This window comes from Perna viridis, chromosome 11 (assembly GCF_037379345.1).
Source record: "Perna viridis isolate PV_CMFRI_1.1 ecotype Kerala chromosome 11, ASM3737934v1, whole genome shotgun sequence".
Classification (NCBI taxonomy): Eukaryota; Metazoa; Mollusca; class Bivalvia; order Mytilida; family Mytilidae; genus Perna; species Perna viridis.
Genome location: NC_142455.1, coordinates 38,176,623 through 38,196,505, shown reverse-complemented (window position 1 = coordinate 38,196,505; position 19,883 = coordinate 38,176,623). Strand labels below are relative to the sequence as shown.

Genomic DNA, 19,883 nt, shown 5'->3' with positions numbered 1-19,883 from the left:
GTCCCTGGATTACATTATTTTGATTACCGCTATTACCTTGGTTCCCTTGATTACCCTTTCAAAGAATTAATCTGAATAGTTCGAGTGGAAGCATAGGAATTTCTATGATATTGTTCCATTATATTTTCTACCTTTATAGTCAAGACTTGGACTTATTGTGGTGATAAAACATGAACCTTTCAGAAATTAGAGGCCAAAAAGGGGGACTAAAAGCATGTCTTTTCCATGTAGGGACTTTTGGATTGATTTTGAAGGTTTAACTAGAACCATGTTGCAGTAAGGGCCAAAAAGCGACTGGTTCTGGTCAAATATGTCCATGCTTGCTCCAACCGTTTTGGGTCTGACCTCTACGTACGTATCAAGCTGTCCCCTACGAAGTACTTTATTTCTCTAGAGGCATTATTTATATCCGGTTAATTAATTTGATTAGATTAATATTTTTGCTATTTCATTTAATTATATTTAACTTCATCACAAGCTATGCTTTTGCCATATGCATATTTGCATATCAGCATACTCATATATTCATCGGGTATGGTGACTTCCAATTTGCAGATTCACTTGTCTATACCAGGTTGAGCAAAAGTGTAGGTTAGATACATTTTTTATTCAGCTCCACATGTCTTTAAAGCACAACTTCCTCTAAACGCTTAAGGCATTTTGATGAAATTTTATAGGATTCGTTGCATATTATATGTAGATGTACATGAAAGAATATAATTGCTGTCGGAGGACTCCAAAGGGATATAATCCAAATTAAGTAAGCACAACTCCTCCTAAACCCCTCTTTTTTACAATTTTATGGGAAATTTTTATGAAATTTTATGAAGGCGTATGTCCATAGAATAAAATTGTTAGGTGCAGTTAAAGAAATTAAAAATAATAAGGCAGTGGACATTGGTCCAGTTAAAGAAAATGACTGGACCGAAAAATTTCAAGTGGACCGACAAATTTGGACGGCCAGGGGTCTGGGGGCCTCTTAAGTCAGAAGCTCTGGGGTAAATGAAGCCAAATCATGCATTCTAGCACTCTCCTGACACTTTTTTTTTTCACTTTTAAAGACTTTGAAAAAACCCATTTTTTTGTGAGATTTGAATTAAAAAAAAAGATTTTTTGTTGATTTTTTTTATTTTTTTTTCTCTAGAATAAAAAAAACAAAAGTTTGTCAAGTTCGTCTTCATTCATTTTATTATCCGCATGATCCTCCATATCACTACATTCTGATCCATTCTCATCTTTTTCATCATCAACTCCTTTAGAGATTTGGATAATCAGTCCACCTACTACAGCCTAAAATAATAAAAAAATATATTGAGGTTAAGTAGTTTTCCAAAATGTCACACAATTTATACCATTCATTCACTAATATTGAGAAATATGCCATTTGATAATCCAGAGGTACATGCGGCATTTAGACTTACGAGATTAGATTGTCAAAGTCATCTATATTGTTTGGGCTTTAGGTAGCAGGGCCATCAGCAACACCATCGTCTACATCGTCTATTTCAGCGAAAGCTGGGACATGTGTACGTTTTCAAGTCCTATATATTATTCTTTATGCTACGTCATCTACTGCGCCTGACAGCATACAGTTCCTTGCTAGGTGCAATAACTTGGCTATATGAGATTAAGTTGTTTGATTGTGTTTTCAAGAAATCAAGAGGATATTTTTTTTTACTAGGATTATACAATAGCAGATGCCATAATAGTCCATACTTTACTACCTGTAAGGCATGAAACAAGTAAAACAGTATAGTAATAGATAACACAATATGCTAAAACACACCAGATTTTAACATTTCAAGAGCTCATGATGTCTGTCATTAGCAATGTAGTTTAAAACGGGGTTTCATTATTTTTTATTAAGCATCAATAGAAAAAAAAAGTATCGCCAGAGTTCAAGGAAAAATGAATTTCCTGAACTGATCCGGTTTAATAGTATCTTACAAAATGAACATAATGGTTACTTAAGAAAGCCAGACATAGGGTCGTCTCGTCTCACTTTTTTAGATGGTTTTAACTAAATTTATTATCAGAATTTGAGAAAATAATGCACTGAAAACGAAAGAGTTCATATCAAGTGGATACAGCGATAAAGGTTGGCATATCAAGTTTTTTTACACTTAGTTTTCAATGTTTTGTTTTCAAATTGAGGATGATATATATGCATGTCTGGTGCTTCAAATTTTAATTGGATAAGACTCTTTTCGGTGGCCATAAATAATGGAACATACTCTTTCGGTTTAATGGTCTTATGTACAGAATAATTAAGGGAGCCAAGGTTATAGCGGTAATCAAAATAATATAATCCAGGGGAAAAGACAAGAAATGAAAAAACAGATATACACAACAGAAAACATGAAGTAACTAAAACAATGCATATAAAGTAACAAAGGCAAATTAGTAACTCGAACTCCACAAAAAAACTAGAAGCATGGACCAGGTGTGCCAGTAGTGTAAGCGTCCTCTGCTTTTCTAGAAACACGCACCAAGTTCCTCATAAAAAGTCCGGGGTAGACAAACGAGAAAAGGAAAACTATGACACGTTGAATAAATCAGTTTTCATGGTGCTGATGGATACACCATAACGTTCCACAAGTTCATGATCACGACCATTAAACTTCTGTAGTGATGACGTCAATCTTGTAGCAACATAACCCTGTTCCAGAAGCCTATTTATTAGAGTTCTAGCGCGATACAAAACGTCTGATATAGATCTATTAATTTCTATGCAAGACATTGGGAACACCAGGAAAATGCTCTCTGCAGGCCCGTTTTTGTTTTCTTTTTTCAAATGGTTCAAGTCATGACCCTAGCTTCACCCATAGCCATCATTTTTATGGTATGAATCCTTTTGTACAACTATTCACTTATACCCAAGTTAACTGTCTCACCACAGAATGCAAATAGATGTTAGAAATAAAACATGTATAGAAAGTTGAAAAAAAAAATCTTAGACCCCTTACTGAGAAGTGGACATATTTAGCTAACATGTCCTAAAAGACCTTAATAACTATTGCTATCACTTGGTGTCCATCGTCGTGTGTGTCGTAAACAATTTTTCAAAGTTTTTATTTTTCAACTTTAGACACTGCACTTCCAAATATACTCATAAATATATTTGTTCCAATACTTTTAGATCTTTCTTAATAACGAAAAGCATGAAAAGTACTTCTTTTGAAATGCTTACATCACTCGAATTCCTGTAAGACATTGTTTTCATACGCTATGGCGAAACTGTTCACTGTCAAGTTATTTTAATTCCCTTGGGGACCATTTGTGCACTACTTATTCGGCAAAGGTCCATCCCATCATGCAGAAATATTTTACTCCCTGCCAGACTTGAGCTTAACCCAGGTATTGTTTTACATATTTGCAAAAATCTTATGGGGCATGGTCCCTTGACCCCTTAAAATTCATAGAAATTTAAGTGATATCTCCATATATGAATTTTCAAGAGGAAAATAATATTAAATTTTCTTTTAAATTTGAAATTTAAAAATGTGTAAATGATTGTTTTTTTTTTGGAGGCGTGGTCCCCTTTGGCCCTTATTTGAACAATGTAAGAGATATCTGAAATCTGATTGAAAATGAAAGAACAATTAAAATCTGAACAAAGTTAGAAAGATGATTTCTTTGGGGGGAGGGGGGCAGCCCTTATAGTTAAAAAAACTAAGAGATATATCCAAAATTAAAAAGTCCAGGCGGAATTTTTCATATGGAATCCAATAAAAAAAGTCAATTATCAAAAATTTAAAAACTTTTTTTTTTGGTGTGGCACATTGACCCTCTATAACTTGAAAATGGCCTGAGATATCTGAACACAGCCAGGGATTTTCATAAAGAATGAAAGAAAATTATATTCCATAATAAACAAGAGGCTCCCAGGAGCCTGAATCGCTCACCTGGTTGAGTTTTGACTTTCAAAGGCGATAAATTTAACAGGAAGTTGTCCAACAATTTTGACGCAAGAAGTCGTTGGTAGGACTTATCATCAGGATCATTTCAACAATAGAATTTCTTTTTAATATCTCACAGTTTTCAAGATATTGACCGAAAACAGTTTAAAAAAAGTCATTTTCCCCTTTTAAGGGCAATAACTCATACAAGGAATCGTCTTACAACTTTATCCTTGAAGACTTGTAGTCCTAATAATAAGGTTCATTTCAGCTTTTGAAAATTTGACTAAACCTGACGGTTTTGGAGATATATACGAAGAACTACTGTCTGCCTCCTATATTCGATTTTTAGTAACGGCGCCCATGTTACTCGACGAATCAAAAATCCCAACATCAGTTCTATGCAGGATACCCCAAGGAACATTCATACAAGGTTTGGTTTCAATTGTCAAGTAGTGTCGAAAGAAATAACATTTAAAAATGCAAATTCGTTGCAAAAGGGCAATAACTCTAACATGGCCTATAGGATTACAACAAAAATTTGACCACAGCTAGATCTCATTATGCTGAACACTTTTACCCAAGTCCGAATTTAGCTAAACCTAATGGTTTTGGAGATACATGCTAAAAACTACTGTCTGACTCCTATGTTCTATTTTTGTAACGACGGTCATGTTTTTTTTTCAACAAATAAAAAAATCCCCTTATTAGTTCTATGCAGGATACCCCCAAGGAATATTCATACCAAGTTTGGTTTTAATTAGACAAGTAATTTTCAGAGGAGAATAGTTTTGTATAATTGTTAACGACGACGATGAACGACGACAACGAACCCCAAGTAATGGCAATAGCTTACTTGGCCTTTGGCGAGGTAATCTAAAAAAGTTTTTTTTTTTTTGGGTGTGTGGCTCTATTTTGTACCCCTTTGACTCCAAATCGGTTAATTATAAGCCTAACCTGTAAAAATAATTAACAGAAGTTCAAAAGTAACTAACTGACATCTGAATCATAAAAATCAATCAACAATAAACTTTCCTATCAATTCTAATGATAACACCAATTTTCTCCCTTTTTAACCCTTTATTTCCAAAATTGGTGGGGCAAAGACCTACCAAAACTATCTTGCCCTCTACTATCTATTTAGGAACAGTGTGTAAAAACTTCAAATATGTTGTCCTAATCTTTTTTTTTTTAAACAAATTTTGTGCCCACACTTGTCCTACGTTCAACATGTTGCAGTTCTATCATGCTGCACTTAGCAAAGCTATGTATTTGCATTTGAGATAATCTGTAACATTTAAGAAAAACAGAAAATGCATTGTAATATTGTTGTATCATAATATTGAGTCAGATATTTTAACCCCCTACCGCGATAAATTACCCCCCCCCCTTTTTGATAATTTAGACCCATGCTGCGATATTTTAACCCCCTGCTGAAATAAATCAACCCTACTGTTATGACATTTAAACCCCTTCCTGCTATAAATTAACCCCCCGCTGCGATAAATTAATCCCCTTCTAAGATATTTTAGCGCCCCCACAGCGATATTTTAGCCCCCATGCTACGATGAATTAACCCCCCTGCTGTGATATTTTAACTCCTCTGCTGCGTTAAATTAACCCTCTGTTATGACATTTTAACACTCCTTTTGCTATATTTTAACCTCTCCTCCGATAAATGACCCCCCCCCCCCCCAACCTTTGTAATGACATTTTAATCCGCTACTACGATAAACTAATCCTCTGCTATGATATTTTGGCGCCCCCACTGCGATATTTTAACCCCCCTGCTACGATGAATTAAACCCCCTCTGTGACATTTTAACTCCTCTGCTGCGTTAAATTAACCCCCTGTTATGATATTTTAACCCCCCCCTTTTTCTATATTTTAACCTTCCCTGAGATAAATGACCACCCCCCTTTGTAATGACATTTTAATCCGCTACTGCGATAAATTAGCCCCCTGTTATGATAATTTAGCCCCATGCTGCGATATTTAACCTCCTTGCTACGATAAATTACCTTTACTTTTATGACATTTAAACCCCCTCCTGCGTAAAATTTACCCCTGCTGCGATACTTTACCCCCCCCGCTCCAATAAATTAACCCCCCCTGTTATGATATTTTAATCTCCTGTTGTGCTATACTAACTGCTGGTCTGTGATAAATGTACCCCCTACAGAGGGGTTAAAATATCATAAAGGGGGGTTATGTCAAAATTACCCTGGGGATCAATAATTCATACGATAAATTGATCCCGGAGTTAAGATATCATATGATATATTAACCCCGGGGTCAATATTTCGCGGGGGTCAAAATATCATATGACACCGGTATAAGAATTTGAACATTCAGTATCATACAATAGATCGTTAACAAAGACAAATACAACAAGACTGACAAAAAGCACACCCTGTCTCACTCCTTCCCCGTGCAGGTCAGGGTGTTAAAAGAATAGGCCTGCAGCAGCGCTAAGCTCGTCGTAAAAGGCGACTAAATAGTGCTCAGAACCCTAGCCGGGGGCTAGGGCGCTCTGTCCACAGAGCAACTGGGGTGTGTGCCCCAGGTGGTGGAATGAGGTACCCCTGGCGTGTTACATGCTGGGGTTGTCAGGCTATAATACGGAAAACCTGACCGCAAACCATAGTGTTGCACCGTGTTGGGAAAGATGCCACGTTCCTCGCACGTTAAAGAACCCTACTGTGGTATTCTCCCCGGGTATGAACCATAGGGCTCCACCACAGGAGATGCTTTAAGATGTTCAGAAAGCTTTAGATCCTCACTTGATTTCATTACTCTACACAAGCTGGATTTTTCTCAAAACACTTATTTTCGCAAAAACTTTAAAGTTAAAATTATGAAAAAAATCAGCAAAAACAGGTACATATTTTTTATACATCACCGCATGTAATGGCAAGGTATTATTTGATACCCTCAGAAAAATTTTGCGGTTGCGTGTCTGTCTGACCATAAGTTGAATTTTCAGATTAATTCAAAGTACACTTTTCAAGTTATGCAATTTTTCTCTCTTTACCATCCTCCCTCTCACCTGTATCCGGGTGAAAAATTGAGTGAGAATCTTAATGAATTCTTTTGAAATGTTGCACAGTTGTTTAGGACAGAATTCTTCATGCTTCATATATATATGAATTTACTACATGTATGTACGAATTGACTACATGTATGATGTTCATGTTTAAAATTGGAACAACCAGCAATATAAATATGGTCTCTCACGGAAAGAACATTTATAGAAAAATAAAAGAATTTTTGTCGTAAAATTACATGTCATAATAGATTGGTCAATCTATAAATGATTGTATCGGATTTCTATGGGTCATGAGTATGCAGGTTTTAAGAGTCTGAAAGGGAAATGTTTCAGATTTTTGTACATAAATGATATCTGTAAGGTTATCAATATTACTTCCGTTGTCACACATCTTGTTCAGGAAGTCCTGATTCAGGCTTAACACGAGTGGTACTTTTAACAGATTAATAATTTAATGTCTGTCCTACAAAAATATTGAATTCACTTTAGTCAATTAAGTCAGATAACAATGTCAAAATAACGAGAAATAAATACCTCTCTAATAGAAAATAAAGGACATCTTGGACAGATTTTCTTTCATTAAATGTTAGAACAAATCTCTTCTAACAATGCCTTAGATAACTTATATATATATGAATTGACTACATGTATGTACGAACTGACTACATGTATGATGTTCATGTTTACCATTGGAACAACCAGCAATATAAGTATGGTCTCTCACGGAAAGAACATTTATAGGAAAATAAAAGAATTTTTGTCCGTAAAATTACATGTCATAATAGATTGGTCAATCTATAAATGGTTGTATCGGATTTCTATGGATCATGAGTGTAAGATCGATTTATCTCTGATGTGCATGCATGAAACATGCGTGATCATGTACATGCATTCATCTGATTGGTAAATTGGTACATGATCCTGGGGTTATTGGGTTACAGCAACAGATGACCCTCGCGGTCAGTCGCCGTACAAATTCCCAAGGATCAAGTCTGTATTTAACAAATGTTGGCACTTTTTAATTGGTAGAGGAAAACTCACAGTGTAGGCTTAGAATGGGAGATAAACAGAATCCATAATAACAATAATATTAATTGATTGGCACAAACATATTTACAATAATTTACAAATGCCGTGGTTTTAATAACATGCTAACAGTATGAACAGAATGCTGTTCTCATATAGAAGGTCAATTGTTTACATGATTACAAAACACTTCCGATAAAGCTGACAAACTACTGCATAAATATCAATGGAGAAAATCACTACTTAATGAACTGTAATCTCTTGTGACAGTATTTTAGACCTTTTTTATAATCCTTATGTAAAGCAAATATATTCATCAAAGGTTTAACTGTCTTGTTATTTATATGATATCACTGCTTTATGATATTTTTTCTTCAACATTTTGTATACAAGTATTTACAAGCATTCCTTACAGCTTACTTAACACGTTGTTTACATCCAAAGTCTTTATTGCTGTTATTTCAAAAATGTTTGAAAATCATGATGTCATTAAATTAACTAATTGCATGTTTTAATTTAACATTTAACCTTGGAACTAATTCTTACTACAATCACTAAAAACTAAGGTTTACTCCCAGGATTTATAACTTGTACGAACCACAGTTCTAATCTAAGTTTTTATTACACATAATATGTATTTTAAAGTCTGAAAAAGAAATGAAATACTATTTAGAATACATACTCCAGTATAAAAGATACAAATAAAATATGATATCATTAATGTTATCAGTATTACTTCCCTTTACATATACTTGTGACTTCAGATCAAATTTTCTTATATAAAATAATTCTTTTCTGTTGTTCTGATATTTACTTAACAAAACCAAAAAGACCATGGTGTAAAGACAGAAAGATATTATAACCAAATCATGGTTCCAAGAAAACTTTGGTCAAAGTTGACAAAAAAGAATTATTCATCAAACTGTAAGAACAAGCCTTTTCTATCATTGCTTTTGACAATCAAGTATTTATAACTGTTGCCATCTTATCCAATATAACATTATGTATTTTCTTCAACTTAGATATATTTACATTTATTCCATATAGCGTGTTTATGATGTTATCATCAACTGTCATTCACATTACAGTTCATAGCTAATGAAACATCTTTCAAACATAAAAAAACTTAATTAGTTTGTTAGAAGTTATATGACCTTGAAACAACTTTTCTATTGTTAAGTGATTCAGAATAATTTTACCAGTCTTTCAATGTCCCATACCACTTACAGTAATAACATGTACCGCTGCCCTCTAATGCCACTATATGCAAATAACTTTCGTCATTTGTCTCTGCCTTTCCCTTTACTTGTACTTGTAAAGTTCCTCATCCTTCCTTGGTTACAGTTTGATTTCAGCAAATCTTTTTACTGAAAATTGTACAATATACAGTCTGAAATCATTTGATGTGAAGAAATTAAAGGATATTGTTAGAAAGTAAGGTAAAGTGAAGACAAAGTATGATTTTGGGTGAGCCAAATTTAAAAAAAAAAAAAAAAACAAATATAATAAAACATAGACACAAATCTATGTTAGCTATATACCAAAAGAAAATAGTGTGCATGTATAAATCCAAATCAGTAATCCATTCTACATGTATTTGGTGTGACTTCTTTTGAATCAAGCACTCTCATGGAACCAAACTGTTCAGAAAATCGTCATTTCGTATATCATTCTCTAGAATAATGTTATTAAATAGAATTACATTGGGACTACTATAAAGGATATTAAGTCCATCACACGAGCACTGTGACCTTTTCCTTAGTAATCATTTTAGTTCGTTTTCATGTATTTCCTTGTTTTGTCTATTCATAGTCACATTTTTCTGATTGATAATACAAACTCATTGTAAATAATAACAATGACTTGTATTATGTCAATAGTTGTGCTTAATTCTCTAAAAGTATACCTAATCTTCACCTTCTATATCAGTTCTAAGTACTTTTCACTCTGCAGGTTTTAAGAGTCTGAAAGAGAAATGTTTCAGATTTGTGTACATAAATGATATCTGTAAAGTTATCAATATTACCTCCGTTGTCACACATCTTGTTCAGGAAGTCCTGATTCAGGCTTAACACGAGTGGTACTTTTCACAAATAAATGATTTAATGTCTGTCCCACAAAAATATTGAATTCACTTTAGTCAATTAAGTCAGATAACAATCTCAAAATAACGAGAAATAAATACCTCTGATAGAAAATAAAGGACATCTTGGACAGATTTGCTTTCATTAAATGTTAGAACAAATCTCTTCTAACAATGCCTTAGAAAACTTTTATATATATGTATGTATGAACTGACTACATGTATGTACGAACTGACTACATGTATGTACGAACTGACTACATGTATGATGTTCATGTTTACCATTGGAACAACCAGCAATATAAATATGGTCTCTCACGGAAAGAACATTTATAGGAAAATAAAAGAATTTCTGTCCTTTAAATTACAAGTCATAATAGATTGATCAATCTATAAATGGTTGTATCGGATTTCTATGGATCATGAGTGTAAGATCGATTTATCTCTGATGTGCATGCATGATACATGCGTGATCTTGTACATGCATTCATCTGATTGGTAAATTGGTACATGATCCTGGGGTTATTGGGTTACAGCAACAGATGACCCTCGCGGTCAGTCGCCGTACAAATTCCCAAGGATCAAGTCTGTATTGAACAAATGTTGGCACTTTTTAATTGGTAGCGGAAAACTCACAGTGTAGGCTTAGAATGGGAAATAAACAGAATCCATAATAACAATAATATTAATTGGCACAAACATATTTACAATAATTTACAAATGCCGTGGTTTTAATAACATGCTAACAGTATGAACAGAATGCTGTTCTCAAAGAAGGCCAATTATGTATAGGATTACAAAACACTTCCGATAAAGTTGACAAACTACTGCATAAATATCAATGGAGAAAATCACTACTTAATGAACTGTAATCTCTTGTGACAGTATTTTAGACCTTTTTTATAATCCTTATGTAAAGCAAATCTATTCATCAAAGGTTTAACTGTCTTGTTATTTATATGATATCACTGCTTTATGATATTTTTTCTTCAACATTTTGTATACAGGTATTTACAAGCATTCCTTACAGCTTACTTAACACGTTGTTTACATCCAAAGTCTTTATTGCTGTAATTTCAAATATGTTCGAAAATCATGATGTCATTAAATTAACTAACTACATGTTTTAATTTAACATTTAACCTTGGAACTAATTCTTACTACAATCACTAAAAACTAAAGCCTATCATCCTAATACATACCTTGACTTTTAAACCACAGTTTGTTCTAGAAACTAAGGTTTACTCCCAGGATTTATAACTTGTACGAACCACAGTTCTAATCTAAGTTTGCATTATACAGAATATGTATTTTAAAGTCTGAAAAAGAAATGAAATACTATTTAGAATACATACTCCAGTATAAAAGATACAAATAAAATATGATATCATTAATGTTATCAGTATTACCTCCCTTTACATATACTTGTGACTTCAGATCAAATTGTCTTATATCAAATAATTCTTTTCTGTTGTTCTGATATTTACTTAACAAAACCAAAAAGACCATGGTGTAAAGACAGAAAGATATTATAACCAAATCATGGTTCCAAGAAAACTTTGGTCCAAGTTGACAAAAAAGAATTATTCATCGAACTGTAAGAACAAGCCTTTTCTATCATTGCTTTTGACAGTCAAGTATTTATAACTGTTGACATCTTATCCAATATAACTTTATGTATTTTCTTCAACTTATATATATTTACATTTATTCCATATAGCGTGTTTATGATGTTATCATCAACTGTCATTCACATTACAGTTCATAGCTAATGAAACATCTTTCAAACATAAAAAAACTTAATTAGTTTTATGGAAGTTATTTGACCTGGAAACAACTTTTCTTTTGTTAAGTGATTCTAAATAATTTTACCAGTCTTTCAATGTCCCATACCACTTACAGTAATAACATGTACCACTGCCCTCTAATGCCACTTTATGCAAATAACTTCCGTGATTTGTCTCTGCCTTTCCCTTTACTTGTACTTGTAAAATTCCTCATCCTTCCTTGGTTACAGTTTGATTTCAGCAATTCTTTTTACTGAAAATTGTACAATATACAGTCTGAAATCATTTGATGTGAAGAAATTAAAGGATATTGTTAGAAAGTAAGGTAAAGTGAAGACAAAGTATGATTTTGGGTGAGCCAAATTTAAAAAAAAAAAAAAACAAATATAATAAAACATAGACACAAATCTATGTTAGCTATATACCAAAAGAAAATAGTGTGCATGTATAAATCCAAATCAGTAATCCATTCTACATGTATTTGGTGTGACTTCTTTTGAATCAAGCACTCTCATGGAACCAAACTGTTCAGAAAATCGTCATTTCGTATATCATTCTCTAGAATAATGTTATTAAATAGAATTAAATTGGGACTACTATAAAGGATATTAAGTCCATCACACGAGCACTGTGACCTTTTCCTTAGTAATCATTTTAGTTCGTTTTCATGTATTTCCTTGTTTTGTCTATTCATAGTCACATTTTTCTGATTGATAATACAAACTCATTGTAAATAATAACAATGACGTGTATTATGTCAATAGTTGTGCTTAATTCTCTAAAAGTATACCTAATCTTCACCTTCTATATCAGTTCTAAGTACTTTTCACTCTGCAGGTTTTAAGAGTCTGAAAGAGAAATGTTTCAGATTTGTGTACATAAATGATATCTGTAAAGTTATCAATATTACCTCCGTTGTCACACATCTTGTTCAGGAAGTCCTGATTCAGGCTTAACACGAGTGGTACTTTTCACAAATAAATGATTTAATGTCTGTCCCACAAAATTATTGAATTCACTTTAGTCAATTAAGTCAGATAACAATGTCAAAATAACGAGAAATAAATACCTCTCTGATAGAAAATAAAGGACATCTTGGACAGATTTTCTTTCATTAAATGTTAGAACAAATCTCTTCTAACAATGCCTTAGAAAACGTTTATATATATGTATGTATGAACTGACTACATGTATGTACAAACTGACTACATGTATGTACGAACTGACTACATGTATGTACGAACTGACTACATGTATGATGTTCATGTTTACCATTGGAACAACCAGCAATATAAATATGGTCTCTCACGGAAAGAACATTTATAGGAAAATAAAAGAATTTCTGTCCTTCAAATTACAAGTCATAATAGATTGATCAATCTATAAATGGTTGTATCGGATTTCTATGGATCATGAGTGTAAGATCGATTTATCTCTGATGTGCATGCATGATACATGCGTGATCTTGTACATGCATTCATCTGATTGGTAAATTGGTACATGATCCTGGGGTTATTGGGTTACAGCAACAGATGACCCTCGCGGTCAGTCGCCGTACAAATTCCCAAGGATCAAGTCTGTATTGAACAAATGTTGGCACTTTTTAATTGGTAGCGGAAAACTCACAGTGTAGGCTTAGAATGGGAAATAAACAGAATCCATAATAACAATAATATTAATTGGCACAAACATATTTACAATAATTTACAAATGCCGTGGTTTTAATAACATGCTAATAGTATGAACAGAATGCTGTTCTCATAGAAGGCCAATTATTTATAGGATTACAAAACACTTCCGATAAAGTTGACAAACTACTGCATAAATATCAATGGAGAAAATCACTACTTAATGAACTGTAATCTCTTGTGACAGTATTTTAGACCTTTTTATAATCCTTATGTAAAGCAAATCTATTCTTCAAAGGTTTAACTGTCTTGTTATTTATATGATATCACTGCTTTATGATATTTTTTCTTCAACATTTTGTATACAGGTATTTACAAGCATTCCTTACAGCTTACTTAACACGTTGTTTACTTCAAAAGTCTTTATTGCTGTAATTTCAAATATGTTCGAAAATCATGATGTCATTAAATTAATTAACTACATGTTTTAATTCAACATTTAACCTTGGAACTAATTCTTACTACAATCACTAGAAACTAAAGCCTATCCTCCACATACATACCTTGACTTTTAAACCACAGTTTGTTCTAGAAACTAAGGTTTACTCCCAGGATTTATAACTTGTACGAACCACAGTTCTAATCTAAGTTTGCATTATACAGAATATGTATTTTAAAGTCTGAAAAAGAAATGAAATACTATTTAGAATACATACTCCAGTATAAAAGATACAAATAAAATATGATATCATTAATGTTATCAGTATTACCTCCCTTTACATATACTTGTGACTTCAGATCAAATTGTCTTATATCAAATAATTCTTTTCTGTTGTTCTGATATTTACTTAACAAAACCAAAAAGACCATGGTGTAAAGACAGAAAGATATTATAACCAAATCATGGTTCCAAGAAAACTTTGGTCCAAGTTGACAAAAAAGAATTATTCATCGAACTGTAAGAACAAGCCTTTTCTATCATTGCTTTTGACAGTCAAGTATTTATAACTGTTGACATCTTATCCAATATAACTTTATGTATTTTCTTCAACTTAGATATATTTACATTTATTCCATATAGCGTGTTTATGATGTTATCATCAACTGTCATTCACATTACAGTTCATAGCTAATGAAACATCTTTCAAACATAAAAAAAAACGTAATTAGTTTTATGGAAGTTATTTGACCTGGAAACAACTTTTCTATTGTTAAGTGATTCTAAATAATTTTACCAGTCTTTCAATGTCCCATACCACTTACAGTAATAACATGTACCACTGCCCTCTAATGCCACTTTATGCAAATAACTTCCGTGATTTGTCTCTGCCTTTCCCTTTACTTGCACTTGTAAAATTCCTCATCCTTCCTTGGTTACAGTTTGACTTCAGCAATTCTTTTTACTGAAAATTACAATATACAGTCTGAGATCATTTGATGTGAAGAAATTAAATGATATTGTTAGAAAGTAAGGTAAAGTGAAGACGAAGACAAAGTATGATTTTGGGTGAAACAAACTGAAAAAAAAAAAACAAATATACTAAAAAATAGACACAAATCTATGTTAGCTATATACCAAAAGAAACTTGTGGCTACCTTTACCAGGTAGATTTACCTGAATTGCCTTATATTGAAATTTCTTTATCACCTGTACTTTTCCCTCCAATTTCTTGTCACTGCACTATTACAAGTCAAGCAGTACAGAAGGCATTTTGAACAAAATGAGTTTTACCTAGACTTTCTGCAAATTTATTATGATTCTGTGCATCTTATTTTTGGAATGAAGGTATTATGATGTAACCAGTCAGTATTAAATGAGCTGCTGTGTGCCTATATTATTTATTATCATCATGTATTATGTACAACCAGACCCCTACACCCTCATGTGAGGGTCTCATCTCAACTTTATATTTTCCTTAATATCTGAGACCTCTAATAAAGAATCCATTTAACTACTAAGGAGTTTCATTGTGTTTTACGTCCAATTACTCCCGATTGCGTTGAGTAACACCTTTATTTCTAATAATGCTTTATATAACTGATAAAAAATTATGTATGTATTGGCTAAACCTGACGGTTTTGGAGATATTTGCGAAAAACAACTGTCTGACGCATATGTTCTTTTTTTAGTAAGAGCTGCCATATTTTTCGACGGATCATAAATCCCCACAACAGTTCTATGTAGAATACACCAAGAAAAATTCATATCATGTATGGTTCCAATTGGTCAAGTAGTGTCAGAGGAGAAGAGTTTTGAAAAAATGTTAACGACGACGGCCAAAGACGCCAAGTGATGGCAATAACTCACTTGGTCTTTGGCCAGGTGAGCTAAAAATGTTTAACCTAAAATCCACACTACATGAATAAAACAAAATACTGTAATACTGAAAGTCCATAATAAATTATAACATTCACTTTGCTTATATTTGTCACCTCTGACATTGTAAAATTTTGCAGTCAGAAGACGTGCATATGACTAGAATTCGTAAGTTGCATAGAGAATAGACAAATATATTAATGAATAATAAATATAAAGTTCTGTGTGTTATAGTGATATTCACACCCAACTCCATAAAACCTGAAGTTGATAGCAGGCAGCAACTATGATGCTTCATCACTTTAAAGCTGACTACATGCACCAAAGATAAGTAGTAGCAAAGTTGAGTGAAACCAACATTGAATTGATGGACAAGGTGTTTCCAATATAATAATGTGATAAAGTATATTGTGCTACTTTAAACAAACTTTACACGTCTTTTATATATTCTGTATCTGTATTCTTTATATTTCATATTGACCTCAAATCTGTAAAAGAGAAGAATTTCATGATGATAATCATGGAATCTTTGCTATATATAGAAAAAATAATTTTGCTTAGTTTATCAGTATTATCACCTTTAATGAGACGTAATAATAGATCAGATGAATATTTCATCCCTTTATACACAATATTTTTATAATAAATATTCCACCAAATTATAGTCAATGATAACATGTCAGTATACTAATGATAAACTCACACTTTAATGTAGCAGATGAGTACCTACTTGACAAATTAGGTAATTCAGTGAACAGTAACAGCCTATTTTGTCTATCCCGGAGTTGATTTTTTATGAGAAACTCGGCAGGTCTTCTACAAAATCAGAGGATGGTGACCGGTGCACCTGATCCATGCTTCCAGTTTTTTTTTTATATTTTATATATAGTTATTTATATTCTTTGTTATGTTTGTCTGTTTTCCATGTCTGATATTTGTTCCTGGATTACATTCTTTTGATTTTCGCTAGAATCTCGAATCCTTGAATATACTTAAAAGAAATATAAAAACAGGAGATGTGGTATGATTGCCAATGAGACAGTCCTCCTCCAGAAGCCATGCAACAAATCACCACACGGTCTTCAGTGACACAATGTTAGGTAAAACTCATGCCATTAAACAAGCTTTAAATGCCCCAAAATAAATAAAGTGAAATTATTTAAAAAAGAAGAAAATTTATCTTATCTATAAAAAAAGAACTAACAATGAACATAAAAAACAACCACTGGACTACAGGTCCCTGGCTTGGAACAAACACAATACAACCACATTATCAAAAATGACAAAAATGTACAAGCTGTACATGTATCTACCACCAAAGAGTACTTGCTTTTTATGTAAGCTACTGATAAACACATCATATTTCCTCAAACTGAAATATCAATAAAAACACGTCCAACAGTATTAAGTGGAACTATATCATGTCTCCTGCATATATTGGATGAATAGATAGTTTGAAGGATTTCTACCTAGAACAGTTTGGTAAAGGCCAGAAAAATAGTACAATAATCAATGGTCCTACATTAACATTTACTGTAAACATATTCATTTTAACGGCTGCTAATTTTTGCTAATTCTGTCAAGTGAACATATTAGCTGGTATCAGTTTTCGCTAATTGAAAAATGTTTGGCCTAATATAGTGTTAAAAATCAATTTTGTGAGTACCATTTGTCACACTTTTATTTCCCCCCGAAAATTAATACTTTAACAGATTGTCTTTCTGCCCAGTATTAAGAGTTCAGTGGAGTTAAGGAGTATCTTATCAGTCTTCATTAAATTGGCTGGCACTATTAATACAGAAGTCAAGGACAAAAGCATGTGCCATGTTCTGTTCAATCACTGCTGCAAAAAAGATTAAGGTACATGTATTTCATAATAATAAAAAGTAGAAAAATAAATGAAATATATATAGCTAATCCTTGTCTTTTAGATCCTTGTTGAAAACAGAAAATCTCACTGGTCAGAACTGCGCCATGATTTTATGACACCATGACCCAAGTAAGTTTGCAGACGAATAGACAGGGAAATTCAGAGTTCTAAGACAAGTATTTTTGAGGTTAACAAATTCACATATAGAAGTGGAGAAGTTTTTATTTGTTTAATTCAAAAATTTTCTCTGATATGAACATAAAGTATTACTCTGCTGGATTTAGCCATTACATGCATGAGGATACAAAGACTAAGGTCCCAACAAGAATCCAAATAATCATGATAAACAATGTTTACGAAATAGATATTTCTATGGAGTTATGAGCTGTTGAATCATATCGTAGCCACTGGAGAAAAAAAAACTTTGTAGAGATTGAAAATATGTGTCCTGATGTTGATTATTACATGTATACTTTCTTGGATACTTGGAAAGTGTTGTAATATGCATAAAAAACAATTTTGTATCCAAAAACTTATTTACATATATATTTAAATAACGTAGGAATCAACAATACCACAAAAACGTATGTTATTGAGGTTGTCAAATGTATACACTTGGTTTTCGGGACAAAGACAGGTTTTCGGTAATACGGGGTTCTACATCACATGGCGCATCTTATTTACGTGTATGATTGCACGTGCCCGTCGAAAACACATCCAAAGACCATTCAACAAATCAAAAAATAGTACATTCGTAGATTATGAATCTGGAAACTTACTTGCTAAGCATATAGCATCTTTTGTTTACAGTTTCGTGAGTTCTTTCAGGGGAGTTCATAGATGGTTCGTGTCAAATTGAAATCTACCATTTCTGTATCATGTGATTTAACACGTGTCCATTTAATATCTCAAAACCACAAAAAACATTATCATAAAAACGCACTTAAACGGCCTAAATATAACCTAAAGCCTACAAAATGTACAATAAACAAAGCACCATGAAGTTCTAGAGGTATAGCTAAGGACCAATTGAAATAGTTAACTAGAAAGCACTAAAACGTTCAAAAGTTTTACTAAGAACCCCACTACAAATACAGTGAGCAACGCACAGTAATGCAATTGAAATTTTTCTTTAATATATCCCTTAAAATGTCTTTATTCTACCAGGTAGTGTAAATTAAAGTCTCTTACTCTACATTATCATCCAACAAATAGAGACAAAGACAAATACTGATAGATTACATCAAAATTGTGTTGATAGTTTCTTGTTTATTATGGAAATGGCTATGAGCCGCGTTTAACTAATCAAAACAATGGTTAAATGACATAAAATGGTAATTATCATAGACAGACAAAAAAAAAAGAAAAAAAAATACAAAATCAACTTATCCTACATACCCAATCTAGGAAAACTAACTTTTTGACTGTTTTTTTTTTTCTGTGTATATGTGCTTTTGAAACAAAACAAATATCATGCAAGATTTACGCTAACATGTTATTCGAACTTCGTATGCTTGTGTCGAATATATTATAAAACAATTGGATGTTTCAAAGAATAATCGTGATTTGTCAGAAATGAAAAATGTGTGGTGGAAACAGGTTCCGGGTTTAAGGCAAACCGGAGGTTACTTTCATGAATGAGTGAAACTGGGATAGAGAGTTTTTCCCGATCAGCTGTACTTAACTGACGTTTTGAAATTGCTCCTGACAACTGACCTGTGTGCAGCTAAACTACTGAAAGATGACTATAATTCCATTCCTAATGCCTTAAGAGGCGGTACCAGTTACTTATACCCTTCTAAGCTACTGAAAGTTATCTCTAGAAATTTAAAATTTCTTAAAGTTTTAAAACAGAAAATAATGAAAATTACCTCCTACAAAAGAAAAGGTACGTGAATTGCAAAAAATAATGAAACCCCTATTACTATATAGACCCAATAATGGTATTGCGGGTGTATACGTACGAACTCCAACTACTCAGAAACAGTGTTTATACTGGCTTTTTTGTTTATATATTTTCATGGAGTCAGTATTTCGGGTATCCCGAGCTCGAACTGAACTCAACTTCCGCGAGCTGAAAATGATTATTGCCGATATCTTTAAAATGAGGTGAATTTCTTATATTTTCGGCACCAAATTTGATTTTGGTTTTTTTTTATTATTGTTCCACAATTGGGTTTGCTGAGTCCAGACAAGTTTGAGAATTATTTATATATTACTTTA

The 19,883-nt window shown here is 32.7% G+C and overlaps 3 long non-coding RNA genes across 10 annotated transcripts in view; all 3 read right to left on the bottom strand.

The window, feature by feature from the left end:
• LOC148603984 (uncharacterized) overlaps positions 1 to 19,883 on the bottom strand; it is a 248,006-nt gene that overhangs the window by 160,656 nt on the left and 67,467 nt on the right. The gene's annotated exons all lie outside the window — the stretch shown is intronic.
• Positions 728 to 19,623, bottom strand: LOC148603987 (uncharacterized). Of its 8 annotated transcripts, XR_015916704.1 has the most exons (11): positions 18,440 to 19,623; positions 16,224 to 16,278; positions 14,737 to 14,876; positions 14,037 to 14,153; positions 12,636 to 12,693; positions 11,959 to 12,098; positions 11,261 to 11,377; positions 9,893 to 9,939; positions 9,203 to 9,342; positions 1,422 to 1,578; positions 728 to 1,290 (listed from the first exon to the last, which is right to left on the bottom strand). It is a non-coding gene; the product is annotated as an uncharacterized LOC148603987 (long non-coding RNA). The 8 variants fall into 8 exon arrangements; XR_015916708.1 differs by having other exon boundaries at positions 728 to 1,578; positions 16,219 to 16,278; positions 18,440 to 19,622; XR_015916703.1 differs by having other exon boundaries at positions 728 to 1,578; positions 9,882 to 9,939; positions 18,440 to 19,619.
• Positions 3,542 to 5,742, bottom strand: LOC148603988 (uncharacterized). Its single transcript, XR_015916712.1, has 2 exons — positions 4,502 to 5,742; positions 3,542 to 4,456 (listed from the first exon to the last, which is right to left on the bottom strand). It is a non-coding gene; the product is annotated as an uncharacterized LOC148603988 (long non-coding RNA).